The sequence below is a fragment of the Oncorhynchus masou genome, unplaced genomic scaffold, assembly GCF_036934945.1.
Source record: "Oncorhynchus masou masou isolate Uvic2021 unplaced genomic scaffold, UVic_Omas_1.1 unplaced_scaffold_2431, whole genome shotgun sequence".
Classification (NCBI taxonomy): Eukaryota; Metazoa; Chordata; class Actinopteri; order Salmoniformes; family Salmonidae; genus Oncorhynchus; species Oncorhynchus masou.
In genome coordinates, this window is record NW_027008884.1 from 39,425 (window position 1) to 59,304 (window position 19,880).

Consider the following 19,880-nt stretch of genomic DNA (forward strand, 5'->3'; position numbering starts at 1 on the left):
ACCAAGTGAAGTTCTGCAGCAGTTTGGCTCCACAGCAGCGTACAGCTTCAAGGCCTCCATCCTCCTGCTGGTTCCAGCTCCGTGACAGTGCAGTTGGACTGTGAAGATGAGGATTTCCTTGCCAAACTATGATTCATCATATTTTCAGTACGTACGCAAGGAGTGGACTTTCTGGAACTGGTGGAGACACACAGAGTATGTTGGCAGTGTGAGCGAGAACAGTGGCAATATCTGGAGGAAACCATGGAGCAGCTTGCCAGCCAAGCAGCGCAACAACCTGGAGAGAGATGCCTGGCACACACATTATTTGAGTGAAGTTGCTTGTTCAATAAGACAGCATATATACCTTGTTATTAGCTTGTATCTATAATTGTTGATCAGTTAGGTAGCATGTTTACTACCATACACTGCTTAAAACTATAATTGTTCAGAATGTGTTGGTTTACTAGTAAAAAATAAAATGTAATTCAATAATGTGTAAATGTATAATAAACACAATCCCAAAACCTAGAAAAAGGAACATAGACAACCCACCCAACTCACACCCTGACCATACTAAAACAAAGGCATAACAAAAGATCTCAGGTCAGAAGGTGACACATGCAGGACAAGCGAACGGGGGAACACTTTGATGTCTTTGCAAAAGCGACTGCTATGGCAACAAAGTTTGACCAACAACCTATTCAGATGCCTCACATCCGCAAACTTTCAAAGCGTTACACCGGTCAGGCTGCAGCCCAGTGAATACTCAGCCCACATCCATCCTGATGCCCAGTTCTACAACACCTTGGACACAGTGAATACTCAGCCCATATCCATCCAGATGCCCAGTTCTACAACACCTTGGACACAGTGAATACTCAGCCCATATCCATCCTGATGCCCAGTTCTACAACACCTTGGACACAGTGAATACTCAGCCCATATCCATCCAGATGCCCAGTTCTACAACACCTTGGACACAGTGAATACTCAGCCCACATCCATCCTGATGCCCAGTTCTACAACACCTTGGACACAGTGAATACTCAGCCCATATCCATCCAGATGCCCAGTTCTACAACACCTTGGACACAGTGAATACAGCAGCCCATATCCATCCAGATGCCCAGTTCTACAACACCTTGGACACAGTGAATACTCAGCCCATATCCATCCAGATGCCCAGTTCTACAACACCTTGGACACAGTGAATACTCAGCCCATATCCATCCAGATGCCCAGTTCTACAACACCTTGGACACAGTGAATACTCAGCCCATATCCTCCAGATGCCCAGTTCTACAACACCTTGGACACAGTGAATACTCAGCCCATATCCATCCAGATGCCCAGTTCTACAACACCTTGGACACAGTGAATACTCAGCCCATATCCATCCAGATGCCCAGTCTTTGTACAGAGCCCAGTTCTACAACACCTTGGACACAGTGAATACTCAGCCCATATCCATCCAGATGCCCAGTCTTTGTACAGAGCCCAGTTCTACAACACCTTGGACACAGTGAATACTCAGCCCATATCCATCCAGATGCCCAGTCTTTGTACAGAGCCCAGTTCTACAACACCTTGGACACAGTGAATACTCAGCCCATATCCATCCTGATGCCCAGTTCTACAACACCTTGGACACAGTGAATACTCAGCCCATATCCATCCAGATGCCCAGTTCTACAACACCTTGGACACAGTGAATACTCAGCCCATATCCATCCTGAATTGAATTCAAGACTTCTGCAGGTGCAGCTGGCCATGTTTGGGGCTAATTATACATATCAAACGAGCTCAGATGTTGCTTGCATTATTGGGGAAATGGTGCCAGAGGTGAAAGGTCTCTTCAGTCAGGTGGAAGCTTTAGTAAGGCGTCTGCTGGTTGTCCCTGCCTCCTCTGTCGAGGCTGAGAGGAGTTTTAGTGCCCCGAGGAGGCTTAAGACATGGCTTAGATCATCCATGAGTCAAACAAGGCTGAATAATGTGGCCATGTGGTACGTGCACTAGCAGAAACTGGACAGACTGGACCTGGACAGGTTTAATGGAGGCCTTCACTTCGATCCAGTGGTGAACCGTGACTGTAGGACCTCGGCTTTCAGAGGGACCAAAAATCTTCCAATACGTTGTGTCAAACTATAAAATCATAAAAATAACAGAAAACACAGCATCACTTAATGCGCCCGACATGATATAGTCTGTAATCGGGCCGTTCTCGTGAAGGAGGAGCTTTTTGATGACATTGTGAACGATGACATTCACTCCAGTCGGCCCCATGAAGTCAGAACAATACAATAGCACAACTATTTCATGAACTAAATTAAATTAACAAACCAGCTATTACTTCCCATTGCAAAAATATATCACTGGTTAGTTTGGTGAACGTCATAAATTAAAGTTGTTGTAAACAATGTTTCACAGTCATGTGAGGTCCTGGTGGACCTGATGGATAACAGTACAATAATTTGTGCTTCGGCTCATTAAATGTGGTTAATGTAGGGCTCATTAAATGTGGTTAATGTAGGGCTCATTAAATGTGGTTAATATCGGTCTCATCAGGCTCAGGTAGCATCAGATTAGAATGTTCATGCTGAATCAAAGCTCTCATCAAATCCAGACATTTATATGCGTTATAATGCTTTTGAATGACACTTCCAAGTTTTGGTGGAAACTACCAGCTTACCCGGGAGAAAAGTGATTTATTATCGTATAATACCGGGGAAATATTCAACCTTAATGCGCATACAGGGTGATTCACAAGACCCCAATCAAGTAACTTACATAGATAGTATCTTCATTAGGCGTAATGGCAATTTATGAAGTTAGTTATAGTGACTGAGTAAGTCTAATTATAAAAGTAAGCCTCCAAAGTGCCATGTTTCTTAGTTTATTATGTGGAGGAAACATTTAGGCAGCCAGGACCATCCGCTCCTTCGCTCTCTTACTGCAGTCCAGTGCCATAGACATCTTTGACAAGTTTGGCCTCTAGTAATTTAGGAGGGACACTTGATGAAGGCCTTCTCACAATGGACTTATCATACAAGGCTCTACAGACAGATACAAAAAAAAGACAGGCTATTTTTATTGTTCACGTTATTTTCGTTGACGATGTCTTGAAGTCAAGTCGTTCAACATTGAAATGCAGTTTTCTGTACCACACAGGACAACCAGGAAAAAGTGACGGTCGGTGGAACTCTGGCGCCACCAAGTGGACAATTGCCTCAGTTCGTTTGTGGCAGCAATGCTACCAGATATACTTGATACAAGATCAAATGTTATGTCAATATTATTATCTCCAAATTGCCCCCTCCCCACACGTAATATATTGTTATTCCAATTTAGCTGTTGATCAGGTTAACGTGTTCTCTCATTTCTGATTGGAGGGCGGATGACCACGTGATCTTAGAACCTACAAATGTGTTACTTTGTAACAGTCAAACGTGGTTATTCCTGGCGTTGATCAACTCCCCATCCATGCCACCATTTATTTAAAGCATTATATTTTTTATGGAAAACAAAAAGCATACAGAGCTCATTTTGGTGTAACCATAATCGAATTTGACGTGTCGGAGAACGGCGACTTCGTCCCGAAATCATTGCAGGTATCGCTTCTCGGCCTTTTGGCTAAGATCAAGTGTACTGCGCATGATCAGAGAAGCGATCAGCAGGCCGGAGGGCGCCGGGAGACTGTGCTATTCACTTTGTTAAAAGTCATTTCTGTTGTTTTGTTTCATTATTGTTTTCTGTCCTGGGTTAGGTGGTGGTTCTGGTGGTGGACTACAGGTGCACCAGCACCTGTAGGGTGAGTAAAAGGCCCTCGGGTCTTCTCTTTCATTTTATTTAATTCTCAGGTTCCCCCTTGTTTGTCCTGTCTTGTACCTCTCCTCCCCCCTTGTATCCTACCCTCCCCCCCTCTCCAATTATCCCTACTGTTTTTGAGTTTGTTTTGCCTGCTCTCCGGAGGGGCTTTCTGGCTGGTTGGACTACTAGCCTCCTGGCCCTTTAGGCGTGGCAGGCTTTGCATTGTTGTGTGTTTTGTCTGACCGTACTTTCCTTGTTCCCATCCACCTTGTTCCTGTTAGTTTACCCCCCAAAATTGCCTTTTATTTCTGTTCCGTGCTGTTTTGTGTTGTCAACTGGGACCCTTGCTGGCGGGCTTGCTGGCTGGCTAGCGTAGCCTGGCCTGCCGGTGAGGCTTGCTAGCTCTCTCGGGCCTTAAGTTTGGCAGGTGTTTTGTTTGTCAGTGCCCCCTTTTGTTATCCCCTTATTTCCCTGTACCCAAGTTAATTTGTTTGCTAGTCCCCCCCCCCCCCTGTGTTCGTTTGGTTCGTGTTACCTTCCCCTTCGAGGAAAAAAAAAAAAAAAAAAAAAAAAAAACACCCTCGTGTCTCTTCCCCTTGTTGATAAGATTAGTTTGGTGCTGTGCTAGATAGTTTGTTGTGTGTTCCGTGGGACTGGTAGGCCCTGTTTAGCTCAGCCTAGCTGAGCCTGCTAGTTCCCCGGCTGTTTTACACCCCCTCCCCTTTCCCCTCCCCCGCTCCCCTTTCCCCTTCCCCCTCCCCCCCCCGCTCCCTCCCCTCTCACTGGTGTTGGGCTGTAAAGGGAGTGGGCCTCCACCATGTCAGCAGCACAGGCTGGCATGAGGAGGCACCATGCAGTGCGCCTCCTTTTAAAGGAGAAGGGAGGAAAAATAATGGAGTTATCCCGATTGGATTTCTCCAGAAAATTCCTCCAGAAAGAGCTCGGCTTTCATCCCGCGCAGGTAAACTGCATCTTAGCCCTCCCCTATAGGAAGGGCTTCGATGTCAGTTTTGCCAACGCCAGCTTCCTGAGGGAGTTCTGGGGGAAACTCCAGAACGCCCTGAACACCCAGGGGTCCCTCACAGCGATGTTTGAGGTGACCAAGCTGACGGATAATAGCATTAAAACCGTTATTATCCGTATGTACAATGAAACCATACAGCCGGAGGACGTTGCAGTATGGCTGGGCAGGTACTGCAACGTGAAGGGCCCCCTGATCCAGGTGAAAGACCTCGATGGGATCTGGACAGGGGCCTGGAGGGTCACTGTCCAGCAAAGGGAGGACCCTGGGGGCTATGGTGGGTTGAAAGCCATCCCATCCACCATAGTCCTCGGAGAGAACAGGGGCCATGTTCACTACCAGGACCAGCCCAAGCTGTGCCGTAAGTGTGGTGAACATGGCCACCTTGCAGACGCCTGTCAGAAGGTTGTCTGCATGAAGTGCCGGGAGGTGGGCCACCGCTACGAGGAGTGCACGAACGGAAGGTCGTGCAACCTCTGTGGCGAGCGGTCCCACCTCATCCGCGACTGCCCCTCCTCCTGGGCCAATAGGGCCAAGGCTGGAAGGAGGGAGTGGGCGGCCGCGGACCGGGCGTACGAGCGCCAGAGGGCGGGAACGGCAGTTGCCGAGGTGGTAGTGGAGGAGCCGGTGGTAGTGGAGGAGGAGGCAGTAGGGGAGTCGGTAGCGGTGGTGGAGGAGGAGGAGGCAGTAGTGGAGTCGGTAGTGGTGGTAGAGGAGACAGTTGTGGAGCCGGTGGTGGTGGCTGTAGTGGAGGGCGCGGAAGGTGCAGTGGTGGAAGAAGTGGGAGGAGAGGACAAAACCCTCCCCACCCCAACCCCCCTGCCCCAGACTAATGTGACCCCTGAAGGAGAAAGTGCCGAGAAAGACGGCTCCGGAGAGATTTTCAGTGAAAGCTCCCCAAGCGGGTCAGACATTATAGGGTCGGTGTCGGAAAGCACCATGAAGACGGTGTCAGAAGGTACGGGGGAGGAGGGGGAGATTCTGGAGGGACACCTCCCCCCACGTAAAAGAAATGCTGAGGAGCTCTCTGACCCCGAACAGGGTGAGGAGAAAAAGGGAAAGGTGGAGTGGGAGAGCTCTCAGGGGGAGGAAGAACCCAGAACCTTCCCCTCCAACTCCCCCAACCAAGTCTCCTTTTTAAGTCCGGTTTTAACCTCCTCTCCCTTCCAAACCCCCTTACCCCGGAGGGAGAGAGAGAAAGCCTCTGACATTTAACCCCCTTTAACTGTTCAATGCCTTTTCTTTTAGCACTGTTTTTACTCACCCCTTTTATGGCTTTTAAAATCACCACCATAAATGTGAGGAGCATAAAGACAGCAACAAGAGCACAGACGGTTTTATCCTTTTTAGAAAGGTTTAACTCAGATGTGTTTTTATTACAGGAGTGTGGTCTACCCTTTTTATCCTCTTACAGGAAATGGGAGGATAAGTGGCAGCATGGGCCCTCCATTTGGAGTGGTTCCAATTTTAACAAGAACGACGGTGTTGCTATTTTAATCAAGACCCCACAGGTGGTGGTGAAGGGGAGCACGGTGGTGGTAGGTGGGCGTGCTCTTTTAGCCAATTGTACTTTCATGGGGAGGGATTTTAACGTGCTAAATGTGTATGGTTTTAACGATAAACATGACCGGTGCACACTTTTAGAGGACCTGCAGTCCCACATGCTGGGGAGGGATCCTCTAGTGGTGGGTGGGGATTTTAATTGTGTTTTAAGTAGAGCAGACAGGAGAGGGGCAGGAGGGGATTTTAAGGTAGATAGGTCAAGCGTTTTATTGCAAGGGCTGTGCAGGGATTTTAAACTGACTGACTGCTTTAAAACCCTGCATCCAAGAGAGGAGGGCTTCACCTGGACCAGTGGTGATGGCACCAGAGCCTCTCGCATTGATTATCTGTTTACCCGGGACTGTCCCCCAACTGATGCTAGAATAACCCCCGCTTTCTTCTCAGATCATGTAATGCTGACGTGCACCCTTTCACTATCCTCGGGTGTGACTGTGGGAAGAGGGCCCTGGAAACTGAACTGCTCCCTATTAGAAGATGATAGAGTAGTTAGTCAGTACAGAGAGCAGTTCAGCCAGTGGCAGACGCTACAGGACTTTTTTGACACACGAGCAGAGTGGTGGGAAATGGTGAAGGGAAGGACGAGGACTTTCTTTAGAGAGATAGGAAAGGAAAAAAGCAAAGGAAAAAATAGACGCATGGTGGGACTGCAAAAGCGACTGGAAAGGTATTTTAACCTATGCCAACAGGGCTTTGATTTTAACCAAGAAATCAAAGAAGTAAAAAAGGAAATGGCACTTTTAGCAGAACAGAGAAGCAAGGGGGTTATTTTAAGAAGCAAGGAAAGGGAATTAGAAGAGGGGGAGAAGTGCACTAGGTACTTTTTTAAGAAAATAGTTAGTAAGGGTAGGATTATGACAGGATTGAGAAACAAGGACGGGGTTTTAAAAACAGACACAGAGGGAATAAAGGAAGTGGTCGAAGACTTTTATGGGGAACTGTTTGGGGTAAAAGATGTGTGCGAAGAAACAATGGGGGACCTTTTAACAAACATTGACAAGACCCTACCCAACACGGACGACCTGAAAAAAGACCTGACGAGGACAGAAATCGACCAAGGACTGAAACATTTTAAGAGGGGTAAATCACCGGGGGAGGACGGCCTCCCTTTGGAGTTTTATCTGACCTTTTGGGATGTTTTAGCCAACGAACTTCTGACTGTTTTTACTGACTTTGAACACCTCGACAGACTACCCGACAGTTTTAGAGTGGGGATCGTGACGCTTTTACACAAGAAAAACGACAGGACGGACCTGAAGAACTGGAGACCGATTACCCTTTTAAACTTTGATTGTAAACTTTTTACCAAGGTTTTAACACTCAGAATGTCTTCTGTTTTAGGGGAGGTGATCCACCCGGACCAAACCTGTGCCGTGCCCGGAAGGAAGATCACGGACAGCCTGATACTGATCCGAGATGCCATCTGTTATGCGAGAGACAGAAACATGCGGCTTGTAGTCCTAAATTTAGATTTTGAAAAAGCCTTTGATCGGGTCTCGCACCAGTACCTCTTTAAGGTACTGCAAAAAATGGGTTTCCCTGACAGGTTTTTAGCTTGGGTGGGACTGCTGTACGGGGACATCACCAGCAAAATTCTCGTAAATGGGCATCTGTCAAAAGCAGTGGGAGTACACTGCGGCGTCCGTCAGGGCTGTCCTTTATCTCCTCTTCTGTTCGTGGCCTGTATTGAACCACTTGCACAGGTCTTGAGAAGGGACCAAGGGATCAGTGGGGTGGGTATCCCGGGGAGTGGGGGGATGACCGCCAAGTGCGTCTTTTACATGGACGACGTTAACATTTTATGTACCGACCTTTTATCCGTCGACAGGACTCTGGACAGGACTGACTGGTATGGACGAGCCTCTGGGGCGAGACTGAACAGAGACAAGACAGAGGCCCAGTTCTTCGGACCATGGGCAGACCCAGACTTGACCAGACTACCTCTGACAGTCAAACGGACGGACATAAGGGTACTGGGGGTAAAGTTTGACCGGGGGGGAGGAGGGAGCGGTAACTGGAGTGGAATCCTGGGGACAGTAAGACAGAGACTGGGTTTTTGGGGACTGCGACAGCTGACTCTTGAGGGCAAGGTTTTAATCATTAAAGCTGTGATTTTACCTGTGCTTTTACTAATCAGTTCTGTTTTTATCCCCCCTCGAAGGAGCATTTTAGACCTGGAGCGGATGCTTTTCTACTTCCTGTGGGGAGGCAAGTGGGAGAGGCTGAGGAGGGAGGTGGTCAAGAGGCCCAGGTCCAAGGGGGGGAAAGGCTTGCCTGACCTCTACTTGTTCCTGGGCAGCCGCTACACAGCGTTACATCTGACTCTTGCCACCTCCCCGGTCAACAACAAGACTCAGGCCCTCGCACGGTTCTGGCTGGGATCTTACCTCAGGACTCTGAGGCTGATCCCAGTCGACCTGCGAGCCCCAGTTTCTTTCCTGCTACCCCCGCCCTACGTCCAGCTCCAGAAGTTTTTAAGACATTTTAAACTGGAAAAAGAAACAGTCACGGTTTTAACAAAACACCGCTCTCTTCTCTCTCTTGTGCAGGATCGGGAACCAGTATGTCCAGTGCGCGGGCTCGCGATAGGTGAGCCCACAACGGTTTGGCGCAACGTGGCCCACCCTGCTCTCTTGAATCGGCATCGGGACCTGTCCTGGATGGTCGCCCACGAGATCCTCCCGGTCAGGGCCGTTATGCACTCACGGGGCATGGCGAGGATATCCGCGTGCCCCCGACCAGGCTGCGGCCAAGAAGAGTCGGTGAGGCACATGCTCTGGGAGTGCAGAGCCGCCAGGGACCTGTGGAAGGAAGCAGGCCCCTGATCACCTCGTGTCTGCCAGCAGGGGAGGACCTAACACCTCAGCTCGTGCTGTATGGGGTGGGCCGAAGGCCCATTCCATCGAAGACCTTCACCAAGCTCTGGTCCACCCTCACGTGCCTGAAGGAAGCACTGTGGTCCTCCCGTAACCTGCTGGTAGCGAAAAACGTAGAGACCAACCCCCAGGCAGTGGCCATGGTAGCCATGGAAGCCCTGGGGTGGTACGGAAGAAGGGGGGCCTCGACCCCAAGCGAAGGGTCCCCCACAACACCCTAGGTCCCGGCGGCCACGGCCTGACAGCGCTGCGGTGCCTAGGGCGATGCGCCTAGGGGAGGGATCCCCTCTGGGCCCCGAAGGACGGGACGATGATCCATTCAGAAGAGCAGGATGAGGTGAGCTTGATAAAGACTCACCCCGCTCCTGTATAAGGGACTGAAGACAGCCTTTTTAACAAAGTGGCTTTTTAACATGTTTTTCATGTCTTAAAAATGTTTTACCTTTGTTAGATCATTTGTACACATTTTAAATGGCTTTCACAGATTTGATGTTTTTACAAGGAAAGTACTTTTATTCATAGTTGTTTTCATTGGTTTTAACAACATGTACTTTTTAACAAATTTAAATGTAACCTTCAAATGCGGTGTTTTATGCTTTGTTGCCGTTTTTATGTGTATAAATTATGTAAAAAATGTATGAGCTGTTTTTAAAGGAATTGTGTTAATAAAACTTTTCCAAAAGAAAAGAAAAATCTGTTCTTATCAGTTTAATATCTGATACGTCCCCTATCTGGGGACCATATATTAAATTGATTTTTGGAATAGGGAGATGGAATAGGGGCTTGCTCCGTCCACTCCACGCATCGACCTGGTATTGCAGTGCCTCCAGGAACGGTGCACCCCCTTTCATTGTAAAGATAAATCACACAGGAAACGGAGTTGCTTCTTTTTAAAATGTATTTATTTCACCTTTATTAACCACAGTTAGGCTAGTTGAGAACAAGTTCTCATTTGCAACTACGACCTGGCCAAGATAAAGCATAGCAGTGTGAACAGACAACACGGAGTTACACATGGAGTAAACAATAACACAGTAGAAAAAAAAAAATGTATTTCCACATTGAGCAACTGTTTGAACGTTAAATGACGAGAGCATTGATGCGAGTAACCAGTCTTGTTCAGTACATCACAACACATCCGGGTATCTCAAGCGCCCCGGTAAAACACAAGAGTTGCAGTAATAAACATTTACCAACAGATGGCATCACTGTGCCATCTTACACCCATAACATCTTCCATTTAATAAAATAGGACAGGAGGTGTCAATTCACTAACAAAACAAACTTAGTAACAATTTCCAGCATTAACAGTTTAGTATTATTTATTTATTTTTCTCAGGTAACAACAACACATTTTGATATTCTCTTCACTTTTATCTCTGTCTCTCAACAATCCCTGATGGGAAACCTACAGATTAAGTATTTTTGGTGGCCCGAGAGGCGAATGCCACAGGCTGGCCCTCCTGCATGAGGCAACAGCCAAGTCCATACTGGCTTGAGTCACTCTGAATCGTGACAGGTTTTGACACATTGTAGTATCGCAGTACAGGTGTCTGGGTGACCAGTTGTTTTATTTCCCTCACCGCTGCGTCATGTTTTGGGAGCCAATTCCAGATGGTGTCCTTGTCCATGAGCCTCCTTAGTGGCTCACACACTTCAGAGAACCGCGGTAGGAATTTGGCCAGGTAGGTGACGAATCCGACGAAGCGCTGCACTGCCTTCACGTCAGATGGGTGGGGCATTTCCAAGACAGCCTTCACTTTTTCAGGATCCGCCTTCAATCCGGAGGAGGACAAGATGTGCCCATGAAAGCGGACCTCTGGCACTTTAAACTGAAGCTTTTTTATGCTTAGCCTTAGCTTGACCTGTCTGCATCTGATCATCAGGGCCAGCAGCTTGGCGTCATGGTCACATTCTGCCTCCTCATCACTGTCCCCACAGCCCGCTACGAGGATGTCATCTGCTATGGGTTCCACGCCACTGAGCCCCATTAACAGCTCATGCTGTTTCCGCTGATACACCTCTGGAGCCACAGAGACACCAAACGGAAGCTTTAACCACCTCTTCCTGCCCCAGGGTGTCCAAAAGGTGGTCATGTGGCTGCTGGGCTCGTCGAGCTTGCACTGCAGGAAGGCATCTCTGGCATCCACGAGCGTGAAGACTCTGGCCTTTGGGAGCTTGTAAAGAACATCCTCCAACGTGGGCATAATGTAATGTGAACGCCGCAGAGCCCGGTTGAGGTGTTTAGGATCAATGGGTTAGGGTTGGACTAAACTATTGAATGTGAGATAAATCATGTAAAAAAAATCTGGTTGATGGTAAGCCTCATATACATGATCTCTCTTCTCCTCTCCTCTGGTCCTATCGTCTCCTCTCCAGCCCTCTCTTCTCCTCTCCTCTGGTCCTATCTTCTCCCATCCAGCCCTCTCTCCTCCTCCTATCTTCTCCTCTCCAGCCCTCTCTTCTCCTCTCCTCTGGTCCTATCGTCTCCTCTCCAGCCCTCTCTTCTCCTCTCCTCTGGTCCTATCTTCTCCCATCCAGCCCTCTCTCCTCCTCCTATCTTCTCCTCTCCAGTCATCTCCCCTCCCCTGCTCTCCAGTCATCTCTTCTCCTTTCCTATCCTCTCATCTCCTCTCTGGGCAATGACATATGTTTGACTTGCCATTCTTCAATCAAAAGATCCAAAGGCTTTTTTGCATTTATCATTGACACCGATAAAAATCTGGGGTGTGAACTACATTTCTATTCAAGCGTTGATCGACATGGTAATGGCTCTATAGTATTGGAGAAAAGTTGAAAAAAACGGACCCTCCGTTACATCATAACGTACAGCAAGCATAAAGCAACTATTTTTGTCTTACAATTTCTCTCCACCAGGTGTAGTACTTTTCTCATCGTTTAGAAACAAGAAATGGACAGTATCCCCCCTCTAAAACGCTGTTGACAAAATTTGCTGCCCTGTTTCCAGTTGTCCACATGGCTGGGTGTCAGGCCCTGACCGTAGATTGCTTTGTATGTTTCTATTTTTGTTTGGGAATCATACTTAGGCAGCCTGTTTTGCCACCTTAGGTTGTGGGTAGTTGTTTTCTGTTGAGGGTTTGTTTCACCTGTCAGAACTGTTTCGGTTATTCCTTTTGTTATTTTGTATCTAGTGTTCAGTTTCGAATAAATAATATGAACATGTACCACGCTGCACCTTGGTCCTCATCTTCTTCCTCTGAATGCCGTTACAGAACTACCCACCACCAAAGGACCAAGCAGCGTGGAGAAGAGAACCGTAGATACGAGGGAACACAAAAGAGAAAGAAAGAGAGAGAGATCTTCTGTTGAATCTGACAATTAATCTTAATGGTTGTACAGTCATCTCAAATAAAACTGTGAAGGACCTCGGCGTTACTCTGGACCCTGATCTCTCTTTTGAAGAACATATCAAGACCATTTCAAGGACAGCTTTTTTCCATCTACGTAACATTGCAAAAATCAGAAACTTTCTGTCCAAAAATGATGCAGAAAAATTAATCCATGCTTTTGTCACTTCTAGGTTAGACTACTGCAATGCTCTACTTTCCGGCTACCCGGATAAAGCACTAAATAAACTTCAGTTAGTGCTAAATACGGCTGCTAGAATCCTGACTAGAACCAAAAAATTTGATCATATTACTCCAGTGCTAGCCTCCCTACACTGGCTTCCTGTCAAAGCAAGGGCTGATTTCAAGGTTTTACTGCTAACCTACAAAGCATTGCATGGGCTTGCTCCTACCTATCTCTCTGATTTGGTCCTGCCGTACATACCTACACGTACGCTACGGTCACAAGACGCAGGCCTCCTAATTGTCCCTAGAATTTCTAAGCAAACAGCTGGAGGCAGGGCTTTCTCCTATAGAGCTCCATTTTTATGGAACGGTCTGCCTACCCATGTCAGAGACGCAAACTCGGTCTCAACCTTTAAGTCTTTACTGAAGACTCATCTCTTCAGTGGGTCATATGATTGAGTGTAGTCTGGCCCAGGAGTGGGAAGGTGAACGGAAAGGCTCTGGAGCAACGAACCACCCTTGCTGTCTCTGCCTGGCCGGTTCCCCTCTTTCCACTGGGATTCTCTGCCTCTAACCCTATTACAGGGGCTGAGTCACTGGCTTGCTGGGGCTCTCTCATGCCGTCCCTGGAGGGGGTGCGTCACCTGAGTGGGTTGATTCACTGATGTGGTCATCCTGTCTGGGTTGGCGCCCCCCTTGGGTTGTGCCGTGGCGGATATCTTTGCGGGCTATACTCAGCTTTGTCTCAGGATGGTAAGTTGGTGGTTGAAGATATCCCTCCAGTGGTGTGGGGGCTGTGCTTTGGCAAAGTGGGTGGGGTTATATCCTTCCTGTTTGGCCCTGTCCGGGGGTGTCCTCGGGTGGGGCCACAGTGTCTCCTGACCCCTCCTGTCTCAGCCTCCAGTATTTATGCTGCAGTAGTTTATGTGTCGGGGGCTGGGGTCAGTTTGTTATATCTGGAGTACTTCTCCTGTCCAATTCGGTGTCCTGTGTGAATCTAAGTGTGCGTTCTCTAATTCTCTCCTTCTCTCTCTCGGAGGACCTGAGCCCTAGGACCATGCCCCAGGACTACCTGACATGATGACTCCTTGCTGTCCCCAGTCCACCTGGCCGTGCTGCTGCTCCAGTTCCAACTGACCTGAGCCCTAGGACCATGCCCCAGGACTACTTGACATGATGACTCCTTGCTGTCCCCAGTCCACCTGGCCGTGCTGCTGCTCCAGTTTCAACTGTTCTGCCTTATTATTATTCGACCATGCTGGTCATTTATGAACATTTGAACATCTTGGCCATGTTCTGTTATAATCTCTACCCGGCACAGCCAGAAGAGGACTGGCCACCCCACATAGCCTGGTTCCTCTCTAGGTTTCTTCCTAGGTTTTGGCTTTTCTAGGGAGTTTTTCCTAGCCACCGTGCTTCTACACCTGCATTGCTTGCTGTTTGGGGTTTTAGGCTGGGTTTCTGTACAGCACTTTGAGATATCAGCTGATGTACGAAGGGCTATATAAATAAATTTGATTTGATTTGAACACGGCTGGCAAGGAAGCCCGAGAGGCAGCCCCAATCATTTTTTTGGGGGAGGCACACGGGGAGTGTGGCAGAGTCAGGTTGGAGACCTGAGCCCACTCCCTGTGGCGATCATGGGACTGGTCAAGCCCCGGGCTATGGGGTGAAATTGGAGGTGAGCAAAGGAAGCGAAGCCGAGACTGTGAAGGAGTTGATGGGGAGATTGTAGGAGGTAGCATTGAGAGAGCTGCTGTGTTGGTGCATGAGGCACGACATCCGCCCAGCGGAGCGTGTCCGCGATTTGATGTCACCTGAGTCAGCTCTCCATACTCGTCCCGAGGTGCGTGCTGGCCGTCTCGTGAAGACTGTGCACCAGGCCTCCTGTGCGCCTCCCTAGCCCTGCACTTCCTGTGCCAGTTCGGCGCCACAGCTCTCCAATACGTGCTCTGAGCCCGGTGCTTTACATTCCAGCTCCCTGCATCTGCCGGGCTAGGTTTGAGGATCCAGCCAGGACGGAGGGCGCCAGCCCTGCTCTCCAGACCGCCAGTGCCTCTCCTCGGGCCAGGATATCCTGCGTCGGCTCTGTGCACTGTCTCTCCCGTGTGTCTGCACAGCCCAGTGCGTCCTGTGCCTGCGCCCCGCACGTGCCGGGCTAAAATCACCATCCAGCCAGGACGGGTTGTGCAGGCCCTTAGTTCGAGACCTCCAGTGCGCCTCCACGGCCCGGTCTATCCTGTGCCTCCTTCAAGGACCAGGCTGTCTCTCCGTCTCCTCCCTCCAGGTTCTCTCTCCAGTCCGGGTCTGCCAGAGTCTCCCTCCAGTCCGGAGCTGCCAGAGTCTCTAACCCTAGACCGGTGCGTTGAAGACATCATGGTACTTGCTTAGGAATGTCTCCTTGCTCAGGGGCCCAGCCTGGACTTTGTCTATAATGTTAAGATCAGCTGGGATGGTGAAGTTAATAAGCCCAAGGCACTCACATGTAGAACCGGACAGTAATGGCTGTTGACTAGCCTCAACTATTTCAAACTCAAGGGTGTATTTCTGGCCACGTAAAATACACTCTGTCACAAACAGGCCTAAAGAGGTCATGAACTGGCCTGAATACAGTTTCAGCTTGGTGCTACTCTGTGTGAGTTTGTCTCTGGGCGTGAGCCTCCTTTTGTCTTTAAGGCTCAGAACGTTGCATGTGGCCCCTGAATCTAGCTGGCATTGCTGTGGTTTATTATTAAGTAGCAGAGTGACAAACCACTTTTGTCCTTTTGCCCTCACTGCCCCTATGCACTCGCTAGCATGTACATCCTCTGTGCTGTCGTTCCCTTCATCTGTGTTTGTTTCCATGGAGTGCACTTTGCCCTCCTTTCTCTTGCTTTTCATGCAGACTCTTGCGAAGTGATTAGCTGTACCACAGGATTTGCATATTTTTCCATAGGCTGGGCAGTGTTCTTTTCCTCGTCCATGAGAAATGCCACAATATCGGCATGTATTGGGTTTGTCTACTGCAGAGTTGGCTGTAGTATTAGCATTAGCTGTGGCAAAGGGGAATTTCTTTACTGGCTGCCTGAATGTAGCATTGACATTGTCCATATGTTGCCTTTCTAGCTCCATGGACCTTATCCGTATATCAGTAAGCTCTGCTGCACGGCATGTCTCCACTGCCAAGGCCAGCGTCAGGTCACGTTCTCTCAGCAAATGTCTGTGGGTGTCCTCATTAGTTATGCTAAAGTCATGTACTGGTAACATGGACTGTCTCACAAGCAACTGTCTGTATGTATTAGTTTCTTTCAATCACATACAAGCATTTCTTTGGAACAATGTTGTCGATTTTCAAAACAGAGTCCACAAGACACACAACTTTTGCAAAACAGTAAATGCATTTCGAAAATGTAGTTATCTTTTAAACACATAAAAACATTCATAAAAAATATATTGTACCGTCTAAATTGCAAATACATTTATCAAAATAACACAACTGTAGGGAGCCTGTGCTATACTGCACCGCTGTAACTCTGCGTTGTGTGTGTTTGATTGAGACTATAAACATGGACTTTGGAGATCAGGTAGTTTATATTAAAGCAGAACTGACTCTCTGCATCCTGCATCTGCATCCAAAAGGAAATAAAACATTTATAGAGCACATATGTTCTGAGATTTGTTGCCTCTTTCTCTCTCAGTGCATCAAAATGATTTGAGCATGAGCACGCCGGGCAAAACGTAAGTACACACTCCCCTTCTCCCAGGATGCAGGCATGCATAACAAATCAACACAACATATTGATTATATGAACCTGGTGAAATTCACATAGTACTTTAACAACTGTTACATTCGCCCCTCCTGAATTTCACCAACCTTGTAAAACAACAAAATAACCTACCAAGCTCAAGGCTTAATTCTGAATTCAGCTCAAAGCTACCCATAGGGTTCAGGGCAAGTGAAAGTTGGTCAGGCCTTCAACTGCCCCTAGATGCATAGTGCCTCTTCCACTATATCTACATTCTTAGCCTTAAAAAAATAATCCTGTACCAAAACATCTCTCTGTAATATGCTAAACTTACACCTTCTGGATTGACTCTATTAGTCTCTTTACTGGTTTAACTACCCTCCCCGCCCTTGTGCGACCTGCCACTGGGCTAGGGGCCATGGTAACTAACAGTGGCTCTGGCCTTAGATCATTGATCAGAGGTGGGTTTGAAGGAATCAGCTCCAGAATCTCAGAGGTGCTTCCCTGGGTCATTTTCCTCAAGAAAACAAGGTTCTTCTGGATCTGACTTTCCATCCGATGTCCAGAGCTCGGAGTAATCGCTTGAATCCTCCGCCAGCCAGGATGCACTTTCCTCCCCAGAGTCCTCCATGTCTTCCCTGTCCAGTCCATCGCCGGAGTGGGTGACCTCTCCTGCATCTACATTGATTGAAGGCCCTGCAGCATCACTGTCATTGAAGTGCACTGAATCATCAATTTCAAATGGCAGGAAATTCACCTGCAGCAGTAGATTCCTGTGAACCACTTACTCTCTGCCGTTACGGTCTTGGATTATATACGTGTTAGTTTGTGGATTGACTGAAGTCACTGTGAAAATCTCCGGGTTCCACTTGTCAGCCAACTTGCAGCGGCCCCTTTCACCCTTGTTGGCGATGAGGACACGATCCCCCATGGACAAACCGATGCCTTTAACCCGCTTGTCATACTCCCGACCTTGTCATCTCTGTTGCTTGTCAGTGTGCCTTTGGGCAACACTCATAGCTTCCTTCAGCCCCGTGATCAGAGTCTCGACATACTTGTTGCAATCCACAACACTGGAGTCGTCCAAAACATTGCGGAACATAACATCCACTGGTAGCCGAGGGACTCTACCAAACATGAGAAAGAATGGAGCATAGCCCGTAGTCTCTTGAACAGTGGCATTGTAGGCAAATGTTAATGACTGGATTTGTTCAGGTCAATGTTCTTTGGTTTTCAAGGGCAGACTCCTGAGCATGCTACCTAAAGTCCTGTTGAAGCATTCAGTTTCTCCATTCCCCATTGGGTGATATGCTGTGGTTCTTGACTTTTGGACACCGGAGAGCTTAAGCAGTTCTGCTATTAGCTCACTCTCAAAATTTGCGCCTTGATCAGTATGGATCCTTGATGCAAAGCCGTAGACACAGAAGACATGATCCCACAGTTTACGAGCTACTTGCTTGGCTGTCTGGTTTCTGCATGGCCATGCATGGGCAAGTTTAGTGAAGTGGTCAGTCACCACCAGAACATCAACTGAGTGCTTCTTACTGTCTTTCGCTGTCCAAAAATCCAAACACACCAACTCCATGGGAGAGCAAGTTTTGATGCTCTCTAACTTGGCTCTAGTCGCTGGCTCTGGAGTCTTTGCTAGAACGCATCTCTGGCAGCAGCGCACATACTCCTTGATGTCTCTCTCCATTGCAGGCCAGAAAAATCTCTGTCTGGCCAGAGCTAGAGTTCTAACTTGGCCTTGATGTCCTGCAAGGTCGTGAATGCCAGTCATCGCTTTGAGTCTCAACACCTCTGGCAAGACATACTGGAACTTTGTGTGTTTGTGTGACTCTCCTTAATGACACGATACAGAACTCCCTCTCTTAGGATCAAGCGATCCCACTGTTTCATCAGCAACAACACTTTAGAAGAAACATTGTATCGATCTCGTCTGGTGGGCCGTTTCTTATTGAAGACGAAAGGGATGACCTTGGAAGTCAGAGAGTCTTGCAGCTGGAGATCTCGAAGTTCCTCTTGCGAGTGTTCAGGCAAAGTGTCAATACCAGGAGAAAGCAGCCGTTGGGTGTTGGAACCAAGCTGGATTGCTTGCATCTCCGTTGAACATTCCCAGTCGATATGGAGCTGACATGTGGCCTTCACTTCAGCAGTGGTCAAAGAGGTTATCTCCTGGGGATAAGAAGCCCAACGGAAGGCATCTTGGACATCATCATTCAGCGTCTCAACAGCCTCAGACAGAAGTGCTAGGTAGGACTCCCTCATCAGTCTCTGCGCGACAGTCACTGCAAAGGAGTCGCGGCTCAGTGCATCTGCTACTGTATTCTTGCTGCCTGGGATACGCTTCAAATCAAAGTTGTACGGTGCCCGTTTGACAACCCATTTTTGCTCGCAAGCGTCCAGCTTGGGTTTTGGCATGATGTACGTTAACGGGTTACTATCTGTCCGGACAGTGAACTCGTGCCCCTTAAGCCAGTGACTGAATTTCTCACACACACTCCATTTCAGTGCTAGAAATTCAAGTCTGTGTGCTGGATACCTTCTCTGCGACTTACTCAGGGTCTTGCTCACAAATGCTATGGGCCTTGCCTTATCTTCACCTTCAGGTACTTGGCAAAGCACAGCCCCAAGACCATCCAAGGAAGCGTCAGTGAAGAGAATGAACGGCCTCTCGAAATCAGGGTGAGCTAGCACGACACAATTCAAAAGAGCATCCTTCAACTTCTGTTATGCAACGACACACTCCTCAGTCCAATCCGATAGCGTCAGCTTCCGGAAAATCCCACTGTTGCCCTTCTTCCCATCTCTTCCTCTTCTCTTTTGACCCCCAGTGAGTGCAAACAAAGGTCTGGCTATAGCAGAACAGTCAGGAATGAAGTGCTGGTAATATAATACCATACCCAAGAAGGATTTCAGCCTCCGAGCAGAGGGAGTGCATCCATCTGCCTCCATCAACTGAGCTTGGCTCATCTTGGCAATGGCCTCCACCTTCTCAGGATCCACTGACACACCGTCCTCTTTAATGATATGTCCGAGGAATTTCACTGTTCTTCGTAGAAAGTGGCATTTTTTGGTGCTAGCTTGAGATTGTTGGCTCTTAGACGGCTAAACACAACTTCAAGTCGCTGTAGAGCCTGTTCCTCGGTGGGTGCAAAGACCAACAAGTCATCTAGGTAACAAAGGAGATTTGAGAAGTTTAGGTCCCCAAATATACTCAATATCATTCTCATGAAAGAGGCCGGGCTGTTACACAGACCTTGTGGCATGCGATTGTACTCATAAAGTCCCATCGGTGTGGTAAAGGCTGTGTACTTCTTGTCCTCTTCGTGAACTGGAATGTTATAAAATCCTGAGGTCAAGTCCATGGTGCTGA

General features: G+C 48.2%; 1 long non-coding RNA gene and 1 pseudogene across 2 annotated transcripts; both read left to right on the plus strand.

Moving 5' to 3' along the window:
- Positions 1 to 3,405: 3,405 nt before the first annotated feature.
- LOC135533528 (uncharacterized) lies at positions 3,406 to 10,088 on the plus strand. 2 transcript variants are annotated; one of them, XR_010454545.1, is made up of 3 exons: positions 3,406 to 3,790; positions 6,225 to 6,352; positions 8,920 to 10,088. It is a non-coding gene; the product is annotated as an uncharacterized LOC135533528 (long non-coding RNA). The 2 variants fall into 2 exon arrangements; XR_010454544.1 differs by having other exon boundaries at positions 6,225 to 6,348.
- Positions 9,914 to 10,092, plus strand: LOC135533529 (U2 spliceosomal RNA; annotated as a pseudogene).
- Positions 10,093 to 19,880: the final 9,788 nt, after the last annotated feature.